The sequence below is a fragment of the Choloepus didactylus genome, chromosome 1, assembly GCF_015220235.1.
Source record: "Choloepus didactylus isolate mChoDid1 chromosome 1, mChoDid1.pri, whole genome shotgun sequence".
Taxonomy (NCBI): Eukaryota; Metazoa; Chordata; class Mammalia; order Pilosa; family Megalonychidae; genus Choloepus; species Choloepus didactylus.
The window spans coordinates 228771936-228795674 of record NC_051307.1 but is presented as its reverse complement, the minus strand read 5'-3'; the positions used below and the strand labels follow the sequence as shown (position 1 = coordinate 228795674).

Sequence of the window (23739 nt, the reverse complement as noted above, 5' to 3'; positions counted from 1 at the left end):
ATTCAAACACTGAACAACTGAGAATTTTAACTGAAGTTTGATTGTGAGCAGCAACCTTGTATTTCTTTTTGTATGTTTCTCTCTAGCATAAGCAATTTATTTTGCTAGATTATTAAAATCACAGAGAGGTCTGGTGCAATTTTTTTTCCAGGCTTTGAAAGACATTTCTACAGAGTAAAAGAGTGATAGATTTTTTTCCCCTGTACCTTTCTGCATTTTTAAGATAGTCAAGAGCTACAAAGATAGTGAAGGCAAAGAAAATACATGTGTAAACATATATGTTTATTATTTTCCACAACAAGCAGAGAAACATGAAGTAGTTTAAATGCTGTTTTTCTTATTCTGTCTTCTGTTGGTTTTCCTGAAGCCTGCAAAATCTTTTGATTATTTATTTCTATGGGCAATGTTTTTCCTCATGTTTATTTCAGCTGTTCCAGCATGATTGCGTGTCTGCCGTAATCAAATGTTTAAATAGCCAATATTTTTTAAAAGTCAGGTGACTTTGTACTATCTTAATGGTGTAATTTATAATCAAGTCATCATTTTTTATTTAATCCATCATACAGAAAAATCAGGCAGATCAGAAAGGGCAAAGATCTCTTTTTAAATAGGTTTTTTATTAGTGTTGAACTCTATTATGATGAACATTTGGATGTGCTACTAATGTTAAGTAGTAATACTGTGTATGGGGGGGGGCATTAATTTCTCTGTCTTCCTGTGGAATTATTTATTGTCCCTGGAGGACCCTTGTGATTTGACAGGGTGGCTTCATCTTCTGCTAATGACATCACTTCTATTTACTAGCAAAAATGGACATTTTATCCTGCTTTTTAAAATCACTCATTTAGCAAGAATTAAAAAATCAAGGCACATGACATTGCCTAAGGAAGGAGCTTAAATTTTCATCAAGTAAAACAGGACCCTAATAAGGATTGTCAGGTACTGTGGTGCTGCTCCTTTGTTTACTGGTCCTTAATAACTTCAATTATTTTATTGCACAATTTCCCAATCTGCAGGATTCTTTTGTATTATTTGCAATGCTATGAAGCTCTTCTCTGGAATTAGCTTCTGAGAGTTGAAGTGGGAATTATAACCCAAGAGCACCATTTCTGGATTCTTTAAAAGATGGGCTTTCTGTAGTTAGCTTGTGCTCAAGAAAATTTCCATTTTGCAAGGGCAGTGTAAATTTTGCATATCATTTTAATAGCAAGGAAGGTCAATCAAATTATAATTGGCTCCAATTAGTACTCCCATGAGGTATCAGATTCTTTACCTTCCCCTGGATTTTACTTAAAAGGAAAATACTATTTCATGTCACTGATGTTATAAATAAAGTGAATACTTTTTAGTATAAGTGAAGAGGAAAATGCAAATCTTGCAGCAGGGCTTCAGTATATATTTGACATCTGCCTACCAAAACGCACATTGTCTCAAGTGTGGCAGTGTAGAGATTCTGCTGTTACAGTGCACTTTCTTTCAAGTGCACAAGTAGATCTTGGCAATAAAACTTATAGTCATCAGTAGCGTTTTGGTTTTCAGCTCATATTAAGGTCATTTTCCACCAAGTACATTTTCAGAGTCTCTGAACTCTTTCACAGAGGTACATTTTTATAATAAAAGTGAGGAAGCAGAGAAGAAATATATCATATTTTCAAAGTTTAGTCTATCTCAAGTTCCAAGTGTGTTATTTTGGGGTTCTTTTCCCAAATCTTGTCACTGTACCAGCAAATCTAGGCACAAGTTGGGGTGGTGGCAAATGCAAATTGGGTCTGTGGTCTGGGGGGGATTGTCACATCTTCATAAAGCTCCACAATAACTCTCTCCAGTCCTCATTTGGTCTTATTTTCTTTTATGAAAATTTTGTACTCCTTTCTTTTAGCAGTGCCGTGCTGCTTTAGCAGCTTTGCCAAAGGCAGTATGTCAGTAAAGTCCTTGCCATGATTTTTCCTAGTCCTTCTGTTTATCCCAAACCATTGCTCAACATCTTTTTTGGAGGGCCATTGAGTTTGGCTCCACTGCAGCTTCTCAACTTCAGATCTAACAGAAGCAAGGAGGGAAGACTGGGGTCAGTCTCATGGAAACAACTTGAACAGAGAATGGGAGGGGAGAGGATTACTTTAAAAAAAAAAAATTTTCTTCCTGAGAAAATGGAAGAATGCATGTATACAAGCAAAAAGGACAAAATAGTCCTTGGAGGGATTCTCCAAATGTCTGCATTAACAAATGTGGATGGAAGAGCTTCCCTTAGGCACCTGGAGAGGCCACCACATCCGAGATGCCGCCACATCCATGGCAGCAGTCATCTCATCGGGGAAGAGGTGGGAACAACTGTTTGGAGAAGAGCTCCCCTTGCAGAGGTATTAACAGTGAAGACAACCTTTGGCAGTACTTTGTAGCATCAAACTATGCTGGAAAATGCTGGTACCCACTGAAAGTGCTAAGGTTCCTTAAAGAGAAGGGTAGAGTGAGGAAAGTAGGTAGAAAGCCAGGAACTGCGTGGACTGGACACCACAGAGCAATTTGACTTCGGGCATACTTCATACAACACTCATGAAAACGTGGAACTGCTGAGATCAGCGAAATCTGTAAGTTTTTGCGGCCAGGGGACCCGCGCCCCTCCCTGCCAGGCTCAGTCCCGGGGGAGGAGGGGCTGTCAGCTCCGGGAAGGAGAAGGGAGAACTGCAGTGGCAGCCCTTATCGGAAACTCATTCTACTGATTCAAACTCCAACCATAGATAGACTGAGACCAGACACCAGAGAATCTGAGAGCAGCCAGCCCAGCAGAGGAGACAGGCATAGAAAAAAAACAACACGAAAAACTCCAAAATAAAAGCGGAGAATTTTTGGAGTTCTGGTGAACATAGAAAGGGGAAGGGCCCTGAGGCGCATATGCAAATCCCGAAGAAAAGCTGATCTCTCTGCCCTGTGGACCTTTCCTTAATGGCCCTGGTTGCTTTGTCTCTTAGCATTTCAATAACCCATTAGATCTCTGAGGAGGGCCCATTTTTTTTGTTTTGTTTTGTTTTGTTTTGTTTTGTTTGTTTGTTTTGCTTTTTTTGTTTTAATCCTTTTTTCTTTTTCTAAAACAATTACTCTAAAAAGCCCAATACAGAAAGCTTCAAAGACTTCCTATTTGGGCAGGTCAAGTCAAGAGCAGAACTAGGAGAGCTCTGAGACAAAACGCAGTAATCCAGCGGCTGAGAAAATTCACTAAACACCACAACTTCCCAAGAAAAGGGGGGTGTCCGCTCACAGCCATCATCCTGGTGGACAGGAAACACTCCTGCCCATCGCCAGCCCCATAGCCCAGAACTGCCCCAGACAACCCAGTGTGACGGAAGTGCTTCAAATAACAGGCACACACCACAAAACTGGGCGTGGACATTAGCCTTCCGTGCAACCTCAGCTGATTGTCCCAGAGTTGGGAAGGTAGAGCAGTGTGAATTAACAAAGCCCCATTCAGCCATCATTTGAGCAGACTGGGAGCCTCCCTACACAGCCCAGCAGCCCAGAACTGCCCTGGGGGGATGGCACTCACCTGTGACATAGCACAGTCATCCCTCAACAGAGGACCCGGGGTGCACGGCCTGGAAGAGGGGCCCACTTGCAAGTCTCAGGAGCCATACGCCAATACCAAGGACTTGTGGGTCAGTGGCAGAGACAAACTGTGGCAGGACTGAACTGAAGGATTAGACTATTGCAGCAGCTTTAAAACTCTAGGATCACCAGGGAGATTTGATTGTTAGAGCCACCCCCCCCTCCCAGACTGCCCAGAAACACGCCCCATATACAGGGCAGGCAACACCAACTACACACGCAACCTTGGTACACCAATTGGACCCCACAAGACTCACTCCCCCACTCACCAAAAAGGCTAAGCAGGGGAGAACTGGCTTGTGGAGAACAGGTGGCTCGTGGACGCCACTTGCTGGTTAGTTAGAGAAAGTGTACTCCACGAAGCTGTAGATCTGATAAATTAGAGATAAGGACTTCAATTGGTCTACAAATCCTAAAAGAACCCTATCAAGTTCAGCAAATGCCACGAGGCCAAAAACAACAGAAAATTATAAAGCATATGAAAAAACCAGACGATATGGATAACCCAAGCCCAAGCACCCAAATCAAAATATCAGAAGAGACACAGCACCTAGAGCAGCTACTCAAAGAACTAAAGATGAACAATGAGACCATAGTACGGGAGATAAAGGAAATCAAGAAGACCCTAGAAGAGCATAAAGAAGACATTGCAAGACTAAATAAAAAAATGGATGATCTTATGGAAATTAAAGAAACTGTTGACCAAATTAAAAAGATTCTGGACACTCATAGTACAAGACTAGAGGAAGTTGAACAACGAATCAGTGACCTGGAAGATGACAGAATGGAAAATGAAAGCATAAAAGAAAGAATGGGGAAAAAAATTGAAAAAATCAAAATGGACCTCAGGGATATGATAGATAATATGAAACGTCCAAATATAAGACTCATTGGTGTCCCAGAAGGGGAAGAAAAGGGTAAAGGTCTAGGAAGAGTATTCAAAGAAATTGTTGGGGAAAACTTCCCAAATCTTCTAAACAACATAAATACACAAATCATAAATGCTCAGCGAACTCCAAATAGAATAAATCCAAATAAACCCACTCCGAGACATATACTGATCACACTGTCAAACACAGAAGAGAAGGAGCAAGTTCTGAAAGCAGCAAGAGAAAAGCAATTCACCACATACAAAGGAAACAGCATAAGACTAAGTAGTGACTACTCAGCAGCCACCATGGAGGCAAGAAGGCAGTGGCACGATATATTTAAAATTCTGAGTGAGAAAAATTTCCAACCAAGAATACTTTATCCAGCAAAGCTCTCCTTCAAATTTGAGGGAGAGCTTAAATTTTTCACAGACAAACAAATGCTGAGAGAATTTGCTAACAAGAGACCTGCCCTACTGGAGATACTCAAGGGAGCCCTACAGACAGAGAAACAAAGAAAGGACAGAGAGACTTGGAGAAAGGTTCAGTACTAAAGAGATTCAGTATGGGTACAATAAAGGATATTAATAGAGAGAGGGGAAAAATATGACAAACATAAACCAAAGGATAAGATGGCTGATTCAAGAAATGCCTTCACAGTTATAACGTTGAATGTAAATGGATTAAACTCCCCAATTAAAAGATATAGATTCGCAGAATGGATCAAAAAAAATAAACCATCAATCTGTTGCATACAAGAGACTCATCTTAGACACAGGGACACAAAGAAACTGAAAGTGAAAGGATGGAAAAAAATATTTCATGCAAGCTACAGCCAAAAGAAAGCAGGTGTAGCAATATTAATCTCAGATAAAATAGACTTCAAATGCAGGGATGTTTTGAGAGACAAAGAAGGCCACTACATACTAATAAAAGGGGCAATTCAGCAAGAAGAAATAACAATCGTAAATGTCTATGCACCCAACCAAGATGCCACAAAATACATGAGAGAAACACTGGCAAAACTAAAGGAAGCAATTGATGTTTCCACAATAATTGTGGGAGACTTCAACACATCACTCTCTCCTATAGATAGATCAACCAGACAGAAGACCAATAAGGAAATTGAAAACCTAAACAATCTGATAAATGAATTAGATTTAACAGACATATACAGGACATTACATCCCAAATCACCAGGATACACATACTTTTCTAGTGCTCATGGAACTTTCTCCAGAATAGATCATATGCTGGGACATAAAACAAGCCTCAATAAATTTAAAAAGATTGAAATTATTCAAAGGACATTCTCTGACCACAATGGAATACAATTAGAAGTCAATAACCATCAGAGACTTAGAAAATTCACAAATACCTGGAGGTTAAACAACACACTCCTAAACAATCAGTGGGTTAAAGAAGAAATAGCAAGAGAAATTGCTAAATATAGAGAGACGAATGAAAATGAGAACACAACATACCAAAACCTATGGGATGCAGCAAAAGCAGTGCTAAGGGGGAAATTTATAGCACTAAACGCATATATTAAACAGGAAGAAAGAGCCAAAATCAAAGAACTAATGGATCAACTGAAGAAGCTAGAAAATGAACAGCAAACCAATCCTAAACCAAGTACAAGAAAAGAAATAACAAGGATTAAAGCAGAAATAAATGACATAGAGAACAAAAAAACAATAGAGAGGATAAATATCCCCAAAAGTTGGTTCTTTGAGAAGATCAACAAGATTGACAAGCCCCTAGCTAGACTGACAAAATCAAAAAGAGAGAAGACCCATATCAACAAAATAATGAATGAAAAAGGTGACATAACTGCAGATCCTGAAGAAATTAAAAAAAGTATAAGAGGATACTATGAACAACTGTATGGCAACAAACTGGATAATGTAGAGGAAATGGACAATTTCCTGGAAACATATGAACAACCTAGACTCACCAGAGAAGAAATAGAAGACCTCAACCAACCCATCACAAGCAAAGAGATCCAATCAGTCATCAAAAATCTTCCCACAAATAAATGCCCAGGGCCAGATGGCTTCACAGGGGAATTCTACCAAACTTTCCAGAAAGAACTGACACCAATCTTACTCAAACTCTTTCAAAACATTGAAGAAAATGGAACACTACCTAACTCATTTTATGAAGCTAACATCAATCTAATACCAAAACCAGCCAAAGATGTTACAAAAAAGGAAAACTACCGGCCAATCTCCCTAATGAATATAGATGCAAAAATCCTCAACAAAATACTTGCAAATCGAATCCAAAGACACATTAAAAAAATCATACACCATGACCAAGTGGGGTTTATTCCAGGCATGCAAGGATGGTTCAACATAAGAAAATCAATCAATGTATTACAACACATTAACAAGTCAAAAGGGAAAAATCAATTGATCATCTCAATAGATGCTGAAAAAGCATTTGACAAAATCCAACATCCCTTTTTGATAAAAACACTTCAAAAGGTAGGAATTGAAGGAAACTTCCTCAACATGATAAAGAGCATATATGAAAAACCCACAGCCAGCATAGTACTCAATGGAGAGAGACTGAAAGCCTTCCCTCTAAGATCAGGAACAAGACAAGGATGCCCGCTATCACCACTGTTATTCAACATTGTGCTGGAAGTGCTAGCCAGGGCAATCCGGCAAGACAAAGAAATAAAAGGCATCCAAATTGGAAAAGAAGAAGTAAAACTGTCATTGTTTGCAGATGATATGATCTTATATCTAGAAAACCCTGAGAAATCGACGATACAGCTACTAGAGCTAATAAACAAATGTAGCAAAGTAGCGGGATACAAGGTTAATGCACATAAGTCAGTAATGTTTCTATATGCTAGAAATGAACAAACTGAAGAGACACTCAAGAAAAAGATACCATTTTCAATAACAACTAAAAAAATCAAGTACCTAGGAATAAACTTAACCAAAGATGTAAAAGACCTATACAAAGAAAACTACATAACTCTACTAAAAGAAATAGAAGGGGACCTTAAAAGATGGAAAAATATTCCATGTTCATGGATAGGAAGGCTAAATGTCATTAAGATGTCAATTCTACCCAAACTCATCTACAGATTCAATGCAATCCCAATCAAAATTCCAACAACCTACTTTGCAGACTTGGAAAAGCTAGTTATCAAATTTATTTGGAAAGGGAAGATGCCTCGAATTGCTAAAGACACTCTAAAAAAGAAAAACGAAGTGGGAGGACTTACACTCCCTGACTTTGAAGCTTATTATAAAGCCACAGTTGCCAAAACAGCATGGTACTGGCACAAAGATAGACATATAGATCAATGGAATCGAGTTGAGAATTCGGAGATAGACCCTCAGATCTATGGCCGACTGATCTTTGATAAGGCCCCCAAAGTCACTGAACTGAGTCATAATGGTCTTTTCAACAAATTGGGCTGGGAGAGTTGGATATCCATATCCAAAAGAATTAAAGAGGACCCCTACCTCACCCCCTACACAAAAATTAACTCAAAATGGACCAAAGATCTCAATATAAAAGAAAGTACCATAAAACTCCTAGAAGATAATGTAGGAAAACATCTTCAAGACCTTGTATTAGGCGGCCACTTCCTAGACTTTACACACAAAGCACAAGCAACAAAAGAGAAAATAGATAAATGGGAACTCCTCAAGCTTAGAAGTTTCTGCACCTCAAAGGAATTTCTCAAAAAGGTAAAGAGGCAGCCAACTCAATGGGAAAAAATTTTTGGAAACCATGTATCTGACAAAAGACTGATATCTTGCATATATAAAGAAATCCTACAACTCAATGACAATAGTACAGTCGGCCCAATTATAAAATGGGCAAAAGATATGAAAAGACAGTTCTCTGAAGAGGAAATACAAATGGCCAAGAAACACATGAAAAAATGTTCAGCTTCACTAGCTATTAGAGAGATGCAAATTAAGACCACAATGAGATACCATCTAACACCGGTTAGAATGGCTGCCATTAAACAAACAGGAAACTACAAATGCTGGAGGGGATGTGGAGAAATTGGAACTCTTATTCATTGTTGGTGGGACTGTATAATGGTTCAGCCACTCTGGAAGTCAGTCTGGCAGTTCCTTAGAAAACTAGATATAGAGTTACCATTCGACCCAGCGATTGCACTTCTCGGTATATACCCGGAAGATCGGAAAGCAGTGACACGAACAGATATCTGCACGCCAATGTTCATAACAGCATTATTCACAATTGCCAAAAGATGGAAACAACCCAAATGTCCTTCAACAGATGAGTGGATAAATAAAATGTGGTATATACACACGATGGAATACTACGCGGCAGTAAGAAAGAACGATGTTGTGAAACATATGACAACATGGATAAACCTTGAAGACATAATGCTAAGCAAAATAAGCCAGGCACAAAAAGAGAAATATTATATGCTACCACTAATGTGAACTTTGAAAAATATAAAACAAATGGCTTATAATGTAGAATGTAGGGGAACTAGCAATAGAGAGCAATTAAGGAAGGGGGAACAATAATCCAAGAAGAACAGATAAGCTATTTAACGTTCTGGGGATGCCCAGGAATGACTATGGTCTGTTAATTTCTGATGGATATAGTAGGAGCAAGTTCACAGAAATGTTGCTATATTAGGTAACTTTCTTGGGGTAGAGTAGGAACATATTGGAAGTTAAGCAGTTATCTTAGGTTAGTTGTCTTTTTCTTACTCCCTTGTTATGGTCTCTTTGAAATGTTCTTTTATTGTATGTTTGTTTTCTTTTTAACTTTTTTTTCATACAGTTGATTTAAAAAAGGGAAAGTTAAAAAAAAAAAAAAAAAAAAACAAGGAAAAAAAAAAGATGCAGTGCCCCCTTGAGGAGCCTGTGGAGAATGCAGGGGTGTTCGCCTACCCCACCTCCATGGTTGCTAACATGACCACAGACATAGGGGACTGGTGGTTTGATGGGTTGAGCCCTCTACCACAGGTTTTACCCTTGGGAAGACGGTTGCTGCAAAGGAGAGGCTAGGCCTCCCTATGGTTGTGCTTAAGATCCTCCTCCCGAATGCCTCTTTGTTGCTCAGATGTGGCCCTGTCTCTCTAGCTAAGCCAACTTGAAAGGTGAAATCACTGCCCTCCCCCCTACGTGGGATCAGACACCCAGGGGAGTGAATCTCCCTGGCAACGTGGAATATGACTCCCGGGGAGGAATGTAGACCTGGCATCGTGGGACGGAGAACATCTTCTTGACCAAAAGGGGGATGTGAAAGGAAATGAAATAAGCTTCAGTGGCAGAGAGATTCCTAAACGAGCCGAGAGGTCACTCTGGTGGGCACTCTTACGCACACTTTAGACAACCCTTTTTAGGTTCTAAAGAATTGGGGTAGCTGGTGGTGGATACCTGAAACTATCAAACTACAACCCAGAACCCATGAATCTCGAAGACAGTTGTATAAAAATGTAGCTTATGAGGGGTGACAATGGGATTGGGAAAGCCATAAGGACCACACTCCAGTTTGTCTAGTTTATGGATGGATGAGTAGAAAAATAGGGGAAGGAAACAAACAGACAAAGGTACCCAGTGTTCTTTTTTACTTCAATTGCTCTTTTTCACTCTAATTATTATTCTTGTTATTCTTGTGTGTGTGCTAATGAAGGTGTCAGGGATTGATTTGGGTGATGAATGTACAACTATGTAATGGTACTGTGAACAATCGAAAGTACGATTTGTTTTGTATGACTGCGTGGTATATGAATATATCTCAATAAAATGAAGATTAAAAAAAAAAAAAAAAAAGAAAGACATAATGCTGAGCAAAATAAGCCAGGCACAAAAAGAGAGATATTGTATGTTACCACTAATGTAAATTCTGTGAAAAATGTACAATGTTTTATACTGTAGAATGTAGGGGACCTAGAGATACCAATTAGTGGAGGGGGAATGATAATCTAATAAGAACAGATAAACTATGGAGGGTAATATCAATGTTATGGGAATGCTCAGGAATGATTATGGTTTGTAAACTTTCTTGGATATAGTAAGATCATGTTGGAAGCAATAGAGTTATTTTAGGTTTTTTTTTTTCTCTTATTCCTTTGTTTTCTCAGGGGTTGTTAATTTTCTTGGGGTATGGTAGGAACATGTTGGAAGCAATGTAGTTATTTTAGATTATTTGTTTTTCTTACTCCTCTGTTTGGACATGGTTTATTAATTTTCTTGGGGTATGGTAGGAACATATTGGAAGCAAAGTAGTTATTTTAGGTTATTTGTTTTCCTTAATCCATTGCTTTGTTTGAAATGTTGTGGGGTTTTTTTGGTTGTTGTTTGCCTGTCTGTTTTTAATTTTTTGATAAACAAAGTTAAAAAATTGAAAAAAAATCAGTAGAAAAATGGGAGTAAAAACTAAATGACAAATAGGGTGGGATGGGGGGATGGTTTGGGTATTCTCTTTTCACTTTTATTTTTTATTCTTATTCTGATTCTTTCTGATGTAAGGAAAATGTTCAGAAATAGATTGTGGTGATGAACGCATAACTATATGATCATACTGTGAACAGTTGATTGTATACCATGGATGACTGTATGGTTTGTGAATATATTTCAATAAAACTGAATTAAAAAAAAAAAAAAGAGAAGGGTAGAGCAAAAATAGTGGTCATGGAGCACCGCCAGAAACTGCATTATCTTTTGGAATGCTTCTATTATGCAGTGGAAATGGCTTGTAAGTGTCCACTAAAGGCAGTGGCTAAACCAAGAGAGAAAAGGAGATAAGGCTTAGGGGACTAGCATCAGCTTTGTGAGATTTCATGTCAGGGTTAGGGGTTAGGATAGCATATAGGCCCTAGAAAGGAAAGAGAGGAGTAAAAGTAAAATAAGACAGATAAGGGGTTATCAAATTAACAACCTGCACTACAGATAATACTGAGCCACGGTGGCCAGCAAAGCTTTTCTAAAAAAGATAAGGTAGCAAATATCTTAGAATTTGTGGGCTATATAGTCTCTGCCAGAGCTACTCAGTTTTGCCCTGTAGCATGATAGCAGCCAGAGACAACAGAAAATGGATGGGAATGACTCTGTTCCAAAAAACTGTTGATTTACGGAAGCAGGCAGCAAGCTGGGCTTGATACCCAAGTCGTCGGTGGCTCACCCTTGGTCTAGAACCAGCTCTAAAGTATGAAAGGAGGAAGGAAATGTTATTTTCAATTTTTCCCCTGCTGCCTATTGTACTCCTTATGTTAGAACTCTCACAACTCAGGCTTGTTAGTGCTTTAAATCAAAATGGGTTAGATAGACATTTTTAAGCTAAACAGGGAAAACTGCTTCGTATAACGTTGTCTCTGTGGAGGAATGGATCCAATAGCCCCAAAGCAATGACTTAACAGTTTTTGAAGGACACATTAAAATGTTATAGGTGCTAGTATAGGTAGATGCCTTTTGTTTTGCTGTACAGACTCCTCAGTCCTAACCACTGATCAACTATTCGTTGAACCTTAAATTGCCTTCAATTTCCTGGATTGTTTTAGATGGTTGAAGATGTATTGTATCTAGACCTGCTGCCCATATCCTCTGTAAACTCCACAGCAAAAGTTTCTTCCCAATTGTAAGAATCAGTGATAAAGATCTCGAATGGAATCAAGCAAGCTTTCATACCCCTTCAAATGTCTCTTGTTTTAAAGTAGGTCAAACTTCCCAGTTGGCACCACAGAAAATGACCAAAGTTACTTTAACAATTTTGCCTGACTGCAATTTTCTTTGACAGAATTTCTTCTAGAAAATGCCTACACAAAGGATTAAATCTCCCTCATAATAGAATTTTATAATGGAACCAGAAGTAAACCCTTGAATGTCAGTAGCCTGTGTATTAATGCATCTCCAGGTAAACACCAGAGTGACATATTTCTTTTTAAATTGACTAGCCTTGGATTTAAGTGACCCTGGAAGACATGTAGGTGGAGGAGTAATGCCATTCATCACGTATTACTTTTTCAAAAGCTGAATTTCTGTACTTTATTTTCTTAATTTATGGCTTTGATTGACAAAACCTCTTTGCTCTCTAATAAAAAATATTTCACAGTCCTAATATTCATGTAGCATTGTTAACAGAAAGCCTCGTGTCCAAGTTTTGGCATAATGTGTTTGAGATTTATGCAAGAGGTTCTGAGAGGCTTTATAAAGTCTAGCTTGTCTGAATATATAAAGTTATCATTTTTAACAGTTTTTTATTTATCATAGTACATAAAATGATTTTGAAAAATCTTCAAAAATGCTAATTTGATATATATTTCACATTGTACCATATGGTTATCATTTATTGCAAATGCAGATTTTTATAACTAGACTCTGATAATGTGGTGCCAATATGTATTTTAACACAGTCATGCAGGCAGTATTAAGTGATCTTCTCTGTAAGACATAAAAGTTACGTCTCAATCCATCTCAAAGAGAAAGTCCATAAAGAAAGGTAGGTGCTACAAATTTCTATATACCTCTCATGACTCTGTGTACCATATTAAATGTGGATTTGATTTCTTTCCATAAGTCTATAAGGGTGTGAATCTTTGTAAAAACCAATCAATCGCTGATTCTTTTGTTTGGCATCAACCCCTCCCCCCCATTGCATTTATCTTATAAACAGATTATTTAAGACCTTATTCTTCCTTAAGCTTTCTAAGGGCAGACTTTCTTCACTTTTTTATCTTTAGCTACTTGTTTTTCTTCATAAATCTTATATACTTAGCGCTAGACTTGGTACCTAGTAAACACTCAATTATTTTTAGCTATTATCATTCTTTGTGTTAGTTTCTTATTGCTGCAGTAACAAATTACCACAAACTTAGTGACTGAAACAACATGAAATTATTATGTTACGGTTCTATAAGCCAGTCCAACTCAGGTCTCACTGGGCTGAAATCAAGATGTTGGCAGGGCTGCATTTCTTCTGCAGTCTCTAGAAGAGAATCTGTTTCATTCCCTTTTCCAGCTTCTAGAGGCCACCTGTTTTCCTTGGCTTGAGGCCTCTTCCTCCACCTTCAAGTGAGTGCAATAGCAGCTTCAAATTCCTAACGGATGGTCATGATGATAGCAAAATATTGTGAATGTAATTAACAGCATTGAATTATATATTTGCAGGTGGTTTAAAGGGGAAATTTTAGGTTGTATATATGTTACTAGAATAAAAATTTAAAAAAAAAAAAAACATAGGGAAGGAAGGTGGGAAGATAGAATAGTAAGAAGCTCAAGGATTCAGTCCTTCTACCAGAACAGCTATTAAACAAGAAGGAACTGTCTGAGTCAGCTACTTTGAAATTCTGGAGTCCAGTAGAACCAATCTATACCATCCAGGGTAGAGTGGGAAGAGGGAGGCTTGTAAATTAAGATAAATTCCAGTAGATTGCCCTCTCTATGTAACAGTTACCGGTGCATATCCCCCACTGTCATGGCAGACAGCAGTGTGATTCAGCCACTGGCATAGCTTGCTGTTGCAGGAGAGGAACATAAAATTCCACTTACCCAGTATGGGGTGGGAGTGGGGTGAGGGTGATCACTGGTCATGACTTTTGATTAGCGACTTCAGATCTCTGGGGGTCCACCTCTAAGGGCAGCTGTTGTTCTACCCCACCCCAGACAAAGGCAGTGGAGGAGACTTTAAGAGAGTACACTTCCTTAGAGTTGCAAAGAAGAGTTGAAGGCCTGCATATGCTGGGCATGGGCTGAGTCAAGAAAACAGCTTTTGGGAGCTGTAGAAGAAGCTCCTGGAACCCGTCTTGGCCCCCTCTTTATTCCCTCCCCAGGGCAGTTTGGAGCCAGACAGCACCACCTTTGAGGGTCCCTGGTAATTTTCCGGCTGGAAAAACTAACTTTGAAAACTCCTTCAAGCACACCTACTTCCCAGAATTTGCCTTACAGGGAAAAACAGCTTAAGACAAGGAAAGCAGTGTAAGAAAACCCCGAGGTAGATTGCCAGGGGCAAAGCCTTACCTTCTTTACCTATAGTAGAAGACCTACATGAGAGGTAGAGGATCTCTTTCCTGGGAAGGGCATTCAAAAATAGGGGACAACAGCTAGTGGAGGGGGAACGATAATCTAATACAAACAGATAAGACAGTGAGGGTAATCCTAATGATATGAGAATGCTCAGGAATGACTATGGTTTATTAATTTTCCTGTGGTATGGTAGGAGCATATTGGAAGCAATGACGTTATTTGAGGATATTTGTTTTTCTTATTCCTTTGCTGTGTTTTATTTGCAAATGTTTTTTAAATATATTTTTAATAAATAAGGTTAATAATTGAAAAAAAAAAAAATAGGGGAACACTTAAGGCCACTAGTAAGCACAAGCTCAATTCAAGACACAGACCCAGAAAAAGACAGGGAGGACCCTGCAGGTTGCGTTCTCCTTGGGCTGACCTTCCTGATAGGGCTGAGCTCTGACAGAGAGCACCAGCCAATGCAGAGTCAATATGCAAAGACGGTAAGAAGTGGTTTTGCTTAGATTTGCTTGGGTTTGTTAGCTCCTGAGTCTCAGGAAAATCACTGTCATGTCATCAGTTGGTTACAAAATCAAGAAACAGACATCACAGTGTTAACATTTTAAAGTATTAAAATGTGGAGTGTGCAACAAAAATTACAAGACAAAGAAACAGGAAATGATGGTCCATCCAAAGGAAGAGGATGAGAATCCAGAAAATATCAGGGAAGAAGACCAGACTTTGGACATAGCAGACAAAGACTTGAAAAAACTTTAAAAAAACTTGAAAAAAGACTGAAAAAAACAATATGTTCAAGGAGATGAAAGAAAATACAGAGTAAGACCTAAATAAAGGACATCACAAAACAATGAGTTAACAATATGAGAATTTCAATAAAGAGTTGGAAATTTTAAAAAGGAGCCAAATAAACTTACTAAGTTGAAGACCATAATAACTGAAGTAAAAAATTTCCAGGATGGTTTCACCTGCAGATTGCAGGTGGCAGAAGAAAAAATAAATGAACGCGAAGACAAGACACTTTATATGAGTCAGGCTGAGGAACGGAAAAAAAAAAGAATTATAAAAAGTGAAAATACCCTAACAGAGCTCTGGGACACAACCAAGCATTCCAATATATGCATTATGGAAGTTCGAGAAGGAGAAGAGAGAAAGGGGTAGAAGGAATTTTCAAAGAAATAATAACAAAAACATCCCAATTTTAGCAAAAGACATGAATATGTACATCCAAGAAGCCCAGAGAAAACCAAACAGGATAAACTTGAAAGAAAATATGCCCTGCCACATACTGATCCAACTCTTGAATGCAAAAGACCAAGGAGAGGGTTCTGGAAGCTGCAAGACAAAGGCAGCGTGTTATGTACAAGGGAGTCCCAATTAGATTAAGTTCCAAATTTCTCATCAGAAACCATGGAGGCAAGAAGGCAGTATGCTGAAAAAAAACAACTGACACCCAGGAATTTTATATCTGGCAAGACTTTCTTCCAAAAATGAGGGAGAGATTAAGACATTCACAGATAAACATCATCACTACACCTGTTCATCACCACTAGATCTGCCCTACAAGCTGTTCTAAAGGGAGTTCTTCAGATTGAAAGGAAAGGGCACTAGACAGTGGTTCAAAGCAGCATAAACAAATAAAGACATGTGGTCAAGGCAACCATTTGGGTAATTACAAATGCTAGTAGTTTTGTATTGTATTTTTTGGTGTGTAACTCCACTTCTTATAGCCTACAGGTGCTGAAATGCTAGTAATAATAAAGCTATGGTTTGGGACATACACCAATGCAAGGTATTAATAATAGGCACCCCTTAAAGTGGCTAAGAGATTTCTAATAGAGTTGAGAGGCCATCCTGGAGGTTACTCTTATGCAAGCTCCAGCTAGATATCTCAAATAGCCACATAATGCCAAGCCATAACCAACAGTGGTCCCAAAATACCTGAGTCCCTACCTGAGACTCTATAGAAGTTTTACTCATTAAGTATATTTTTCAGAAACTTAAACCTACCAGCATGTTCCTATGCCAGTCAAGTCCTAAAACCCAGAAGCAACAGCCTCTTTAAGATTATCAACCAGATGCAGCCCCCTTCCCCATAATGTTGACATCCATTTCAATATGAACAAGTTAGGGTGGTCACTGCCTAGACACCCCTGAAGATTGAGAAAGTAATTAAATGAGAGAAAAGGACAGTAACAGACATGATAGGATTTAACAAAGGATTATGAATACTGAATCTATATCTATCTATCTATCTATCTATCTATCTATCTATCTATCTATCTATATCTATCTAGCTATTTAGATGCTAGGGTATTAGAATAGCTAGAAGGAAATAATTGAAATGGTGGATCTGTAACCCAAAACATTCTTTGAAATTTACTCTATAGCTACTTGTTAAATTGTACTTTGAAAGTTATCGCCTTTCTGTATCTTATGTTTCACAATAAGGAAATAACTGAAATTGTGGAACTGTAACCCATAACATTCTTTGAAATTTGCTATCTAACTACTTGTTAAATTACACTTTGAAAGTTATCACTGTTCTGTATCTATGTTAAATTTCACAATAAAAAATTTATTTATTATAAAAAGGGAACCCTCTATTTTATGCATGATTTTTCTATAAACCCACAACTCCTGTAATGAAGAAAAATTCTTGAAAAAAAATGAACATAGGACTGTACAACACAAACAGTGAAACCTAATGTAGACCATGTACTATAGATAATAGTAGTACAATTATAAAAATATTCTTTTTTCAGTTGTAATGAATGTATCACACTAATTTCAGGTGTTAAAAATTGGGGAGGGGGGAGGCGGTAAGTGGAAACTCCGTGGTTTCTGTATGGTTTTTCTGTAAACTTGCAACTTCTCTAATAAAAAAAAAAATACACACACATAAAGTCCCTCTTTCTGACTATGACCTCTACTTTTGTCCTCACATTTTCTTCCCTGTGATTCTGATCCTCCAACCTCCCTCTTTCAAGGACCCTTGTGATTATATTGGGTCCACTCAGATAATCCAAGATAACCTTCCCATCTCAAGATCCTTATCTTAATCACATCTATATAGTCACACCCCATAAAAAGTAACATATTCACAGCTTTCAGGGATTAGGACTTGGACATCTTTGGGAGACCATTCTTCATCCTACCCTAGTCCACCCTGTAGCTTCCAAAGATTCATGTCTGTCCCATAAGCAAAATGCACTTACTCCATCCCAAGGTCTCCTGAAGTTTTGACACATTACAACAGCAGCTCAAATCCATAATCCCTCCTAAATCTCAACAGTTCAAAAGTCCCAGATCACATCATCTGAATCTTCTAAGGTATGAGTGAGGCTCTAAGTATGATCCATCCTGGGGCAAGTTTCTTCTCCATCTTTTGACCTGTGGAACTAGAAAAAAGTTATTTGTTTCAAAAATACCGTGGTGGGAAAGACATAGGATAATGGTTATGGGCATTCCCATTCAAAACAGGGAAATATGAAACAATAAAAGGAGTCACCAACCCCAAGCAATTTCAGAATCTGATCAGGCAACCCAGTTGTGTTTCAAGGCCTGGGAATAATCCTCTGAGTCTTGCTGCTCTGCCTTCTGGGCCTGACTTCTGAGTCATCCTTCCTTTTTCATGAAGATTAGCACAGGTTTGCAGCTGAATAGGTTTATCAGCCCGTTTCCTGCCTGTAGAATTTTGGTTGTCCAAGCACCTTCTTTCATTTCATCCTCTTTCTGTCCCTTTCAATCAAGCTGGCGTTTTTTCTGCTGGTATAACATTTTGAAAACCTTGTGGATATCTCATGTATATCTCAGGGATTCACGCTTTTAGACAAGGGATTCTTCTACGGATCTTACCTGGATAATCTCATCTCTAGTCCTGGATTCTGCTGAGATGGCTTAAAGGCAGCCAGGAGTCATACATCTAATCTCTTCAAAGATCTCTCCCTGTCATTGAATACTCTTGAGCTTTTGAACCTTCCCAGGCACTAAGCAAAAGACTGTTCAGCCACATCCTTAATTTACCCTCTAGACGTGAATTCCTGACAGTGCATCTCCTTATTTTAGCAACTTTTGCAATCTGGATGGTGTGGGATTTTTCAAAATCCCCAAATCCTGGTTCCATTTTCCTTAATAATTCTTCTCTCAATTTTTCTCTTTACTCTAGGATTTTACTGTAAGCAGAGAGAAGAAACAGGACACACATTCAGCTTTGCTTAAAAATCTTCTCAGCCTACTATCCAAGTTCATCAGTGACAAATTTTGCTTTCCATGTAATCATAGAAGCAATTGAACTAAGCTTTCTGACACTAGATAAAAAGGATACCCTTTCCTCCAGTCTCCAATACATGTTCCTCATTTCCTTTTGAATCCTCCCCAGCTGTACTTTTAACATCCATATTTCTACCAAAAGGCTGTTTATGATGATTTAGGTATACTCTAAGACAATGTAGGTTGTCTCTCGTGTGCTCTTCACTTTCCTCTGAGTCCTCACCAGCAGTCTTTAACATCCATATTTCTAACAGCCTGTTCAAGGCAATTATGCTCCTCTAAGTTCTTTCAGCCTCTGTCCATTGTCCCATTGCAAAGCCACATCCATAATTTTAAAAAGTGTTTATTACATCAGCACCCCACTTTCCAGTACCAAAATCTGTATTACTTTCCTACTGCTGCTGTAACAAATTACCACAAACTTAGTAGCTTAAAATAGCACAAATGTATTATCTTATGGTTACAGAGGTCAGCAATCTGACATGGGTTTCACTAGGCTAAAAATCAAGGTGTTGGCAGGCCTGTGTTCCTTCTGGAGTCTCAAGGGGAGAATCCGTTTTCTTGACTTTTGCAGCTTCTAGAAACCATCTCCCTTTCATGACTTATGGCCTTTTCCTCCATCTTCAAGCCAGCAGCACAGCATCTGCACATCTCTCTGCAACCCCTGCTTTCATCACCATACAGGCATACTTCGGAGATACTGGGGGTTTGGTTCCAGACACCACAATAAAGCAAATATTGCAATAAAGCAAGTCACATGAATTTTTCGGTTTCCTGATGCTTAAAAGACTTATGCTTACACTCTACTCTCTTCTATTAAGTGTGAGATAACATTGTCTAAAAAACAATGTACATAGCTTAATATGTAACACAGAGACTGAAATGGGCATATGCTATTGGAAAAATATGCATCAATAAACTTGCTTGATTCAAGGCAGGGTTACCACAAAACTTCAGTTTTTAAAAAAGCACAGTATCTGTGAAGTGCAATAAAGTGAAGCACAATAAAACAAGGTATGGCTGTATTTCCTTCTCTCTGACTCTGACCCTCTTGCCTCCCTCTTATTACAGCCCTTGTGATTACACTAGGCCCAGCTGGATAATCCATGATAATCATCCCAACTCAAGATCCTTCACTTAATCACATCTGCAAAGTCTCTCTTGCCATGTAAGGTAACATAGTCACAGTTTGCAGGGATTAGGATGTAGACATCTTCAGGCGACCATTATTCAGTTTACCACATCCTTATTAACCTCAAACTCTCTCCTAAGCTTATATTTAATATTTCCAATGGGCATTTACTTCTAGGATGCCTGCCTGAGTCTCAAAATCTATTCTTGGTGCAAAACCTTCCATCCTCACAGTAGCTCTTCCTAGTTTTTCTGTTCTTTCTTCTTACCCCAGCTCAAAACCTCAGAGTAATTTTGCTGTTTTTGATCAAAGATTGATTATGTTCTCTTGATTTTCTGAGGATGTATTTGTGGGAAGAGTGGAAAAAGACCATATTTTTCTAATTACATCCTGTTCCAACAATTAGGTCATATTATTGCACTTTTAAAATTAAAATTTTACACACTGAACTGTTAGCATATGAAGAGAAAGAGGGTGTCTGTGAAAACTGTTTAATATGTCATTCTATACTGTGTACTATATACAGGATATGTATTTTACATATAATTTTGTGAGGCTCACATCTGAGGACGACAGTTTTGCATTGTGTGACTCTTCAAGAATGTAAGCCTTTGTAATTCAAGGGATATCTGTATAGCAGTCTGAGATAGAACTCTAAATCTGCATGATTACATTAATTCCTGAAAGAATAATGCAGGAGTCCTAACCTCTACAAAACAACTTATCTCGGTTCATTTTCAAATTGTATAACTGCTTCTGCTCAGTAGTTTAGCCCACCAAGATGAGGGCCCCATAGATGGAAACTATTTTTCTTCTTTGTTTGATGGGAGTCTCAGTTTGAATTTAAACTATTTTCACTCTGATATGCCAGCTTGTCTGGGTCTGTCTGGAAGGCAAATGCTAAGAATCAATCAGGAGTCTACATATTTCAAGACACCGGGGGTAAAGTGGGGGAGATTATCTTGATGAAAGTTGGAGAGAGGGATAATTATCCTTAGGAAAGGAGACATCAGCCAACTCGGTTCCATGCAACAGGTTCTCTTGAAGTGGAAGTTAAACGGGACAGCTCTGTGGTTATTCCCTGATTCAAACTCCCTGATTCGTACATATCCAATTTTTTAAACTTATTTGGGGAGCAGGCTTAAAATGATATAAACTTTGACTTCCTTCCCTTCATATAACAGCCAGTAGGTTACTAGGCCATCTAAGGCAAAGCCACTGCAATATCTCTAACAAGATAATAATAGCATCATGCTTTAAATATTAATAATATTAATTTTAGTATTAAAAGAAATGCCATAAATAGAAACACACAACATGTAGTGTTGTGTTGAGCACTTTCAGTCAAAATTACCTTTAGGATATTCATTCCAAGTTATCCTGTATAGTTAGTGTTCATTCATTCTCATTGTTGTATAATATTCTCCTGTATGAATTTTCCAGATTTTGGGTTTTCTGACTTAGAATATGAGTTCTTTCCCTTAGCCATTCTCATTTTAGTATAAACTGGTTTAAGACTGATTTCTTAGTTATAATTCCCAGCTGAGATCTGCTTTATTGGGGAGCTTTGGGAGTTGTCCTCTGGATGGGTCAAAGGGAAAGGGAACAAAACCATATTCATTTCATACAGAGAGCCCTGTGGAAACCTAAGGTGAGGTTGGGGGTCGGGGGAGTGCGGAGCTGACTCGATGCTTAAGCAGCAAGAAGACCCTGAAGAAACAGCTACAACAGTTTTCGGTTTTAACAAATGAAGAAAAATTCAGCTTACTATACCAGCTTTATTTTCCTTTATAGTTTATTCAGTAGTATTGCAAGAGAAAATCAGCATCTTGAATAGGCAGGAGGTCAGCTCTGGACCGTGGATGCTTGAGAGGCATTTTTAAGAGGCAATCCAATAAACAACTTTAGATTTCACAGCCCAATACATGACATATTGGAATTTCATGAAACACTCTCTCCTTCTATGATAGCATGATTTAAAGATCAATTTGAAGTTAGAAATCACTATCTGGTAGTGGCTGTGCCGTTTGCTGTTGGCTTGCTAATGTTTGGAAACATCAAGCATTTGCATGTGCATTGAGGGTGGAAGGGGGTCAGTCATCATGTTTCATTTCCACACCAGGTACTTACTGTGCTCTCCCTCAGATTGTCTTTCATGTGCTCTTCCTTGTATGAGGAGTACCTTTTACCCCTCTTACCAGAATGTTCTCCTGTCCTTTAAGGCCTTCTCCTCTGGTCATGAAGGAGATGTCTCTTCTCCTTCCTCTGAACCCCACCACAGCCCTCACACGGCCTGTACACATTATCTTGTTCTTTGTGGACTGATTTACTGCCCCCACTACCAAATGGAAATGTTCTTCACATTTGGAATTATGTCTTAGATATATTTTTGTACTTGTTATTAATTAAATTTATTTTATTCCATGTGTTTTCCAAAAATCTTTTGATTTATAAAATCATAAAAGAAAACAGTGTCAAGGAAAGAAGGAAACAAATATACCAACCACAGTTGCTATAGTTAAAGATCAACTTGGCTCTGAAAAATCCAGGATCTAGAACAAAGCAACATAGTGGAATTTAGCCAGCATTATCAAAAAAAGAGAAAACCAACCAGTTGCTTTGGAGAAAGTTGTTTTTTACCTTGGTCCCAAATGCCAATAAAACCTCTCATATTAGACTTTACGTAGAGATAGTGGCATAATTTTATCCTTGATTCACTCAATAAACATTCATTGAGGACCAACGAATTATCTTTAAATTTTGCATTTTAATTCTGGGTGAGGGAGGTGCTGGATACAGATGGTGGGAGGGTGGACATGTAAATAAATTACTATAATGTAAAGTGACAATTGCTTTAATTGAAATAAGCTTAGAGTTGCTTTATATAGAAGCACCAACCCAGATGAGATGGATGAAGGGCTTTTCTGAGGACATGATCCCCAATGCCAGATCCAAGTCTTGAACACCATTTGGAAGTTGTCTAGGCAGGATGGGGTTTGGTGTAGAAAGGGAATAAGCAAAAGAGTGGGCAGAGGTGCAGACCCAGGTAGCAGCCCGTGCCATGGCCCAGGTGCAAGAGTGAGAATGGGGCTTCTCAAAGTGGTTAAGGCTTTGAGTAGGGGCTTAATCACAAAGGGTTTCGAATTCAGGTTAAGCAATTTTGCATTATTCCTGAGAGTACAGAGGAGTGGCAGAAAGTTTATGTCAGGAATTGACATGATCTGATTGGTAATTTGGAAGATCATAGAAAGTGCAGTAGGGAGATACAAATTAAGAGGGAGGAAGACAGAAGCCAGAAAGAACTGTTGGGAGACATCTGGGATAACCATACTGATGACAGTAATAATGTTGCACCCATAAAAATGCTGATCAACAGTGTCCTGCAACACAAACATTGAGCATGACCTTGAAGTAAAGGTGAATTTGCAAAGGGGCAAGCAAATGTGGCCTAACGATTGAGATTTTAGCTTTGGATTTAATCTAATAATGTCTAGAGCTCTTGGCATGGTCAGTCTGATTGTATTGTTCGTAAACACCACCTCTCTCAGCCTTTTTTTGATAGGAGCAGAATCTTTATACTTACGAACCACAGATAACTCAGCTGGGTCTCTGAGGAGGTCCTTTAATATGCATGTGCTCTGTGCCAAAGAAGGGGCACTCTTTTGATTTGGAAACCAAGTAGCTGGATTGTGGGATGGCCACTCATTTATAAAAAGTCATTCTATTCCTTGACCCATAGAAGCTCACCTTATATTCCCTGGGCTGAAGAGCTAGAAAATTTCACTCCATACCTCCAAGTATGTATTACGTTTTGTCTAGGCTGTGGCGTTAGACTGATATGCTCAAGTCTAGCTCCGGCTTCTTTCAAAGAGGTGAATGGATG

The 23739-nt window shown here is 38.5% G+C and overlaps 1 protein-coding gene across 1 annotated transcript in view; it reads left to right on the top strand.

The window, feature by feature from the left end:
• CNTN3 (contactin 3) overlaps nt 1–23739 on the top strand; it is a 402513-nt gene that overhangs the window by 267670 nt on the left and 111104 nt on the right. The gene's annotated exons all lie outside the window — the stretch shown is intronic.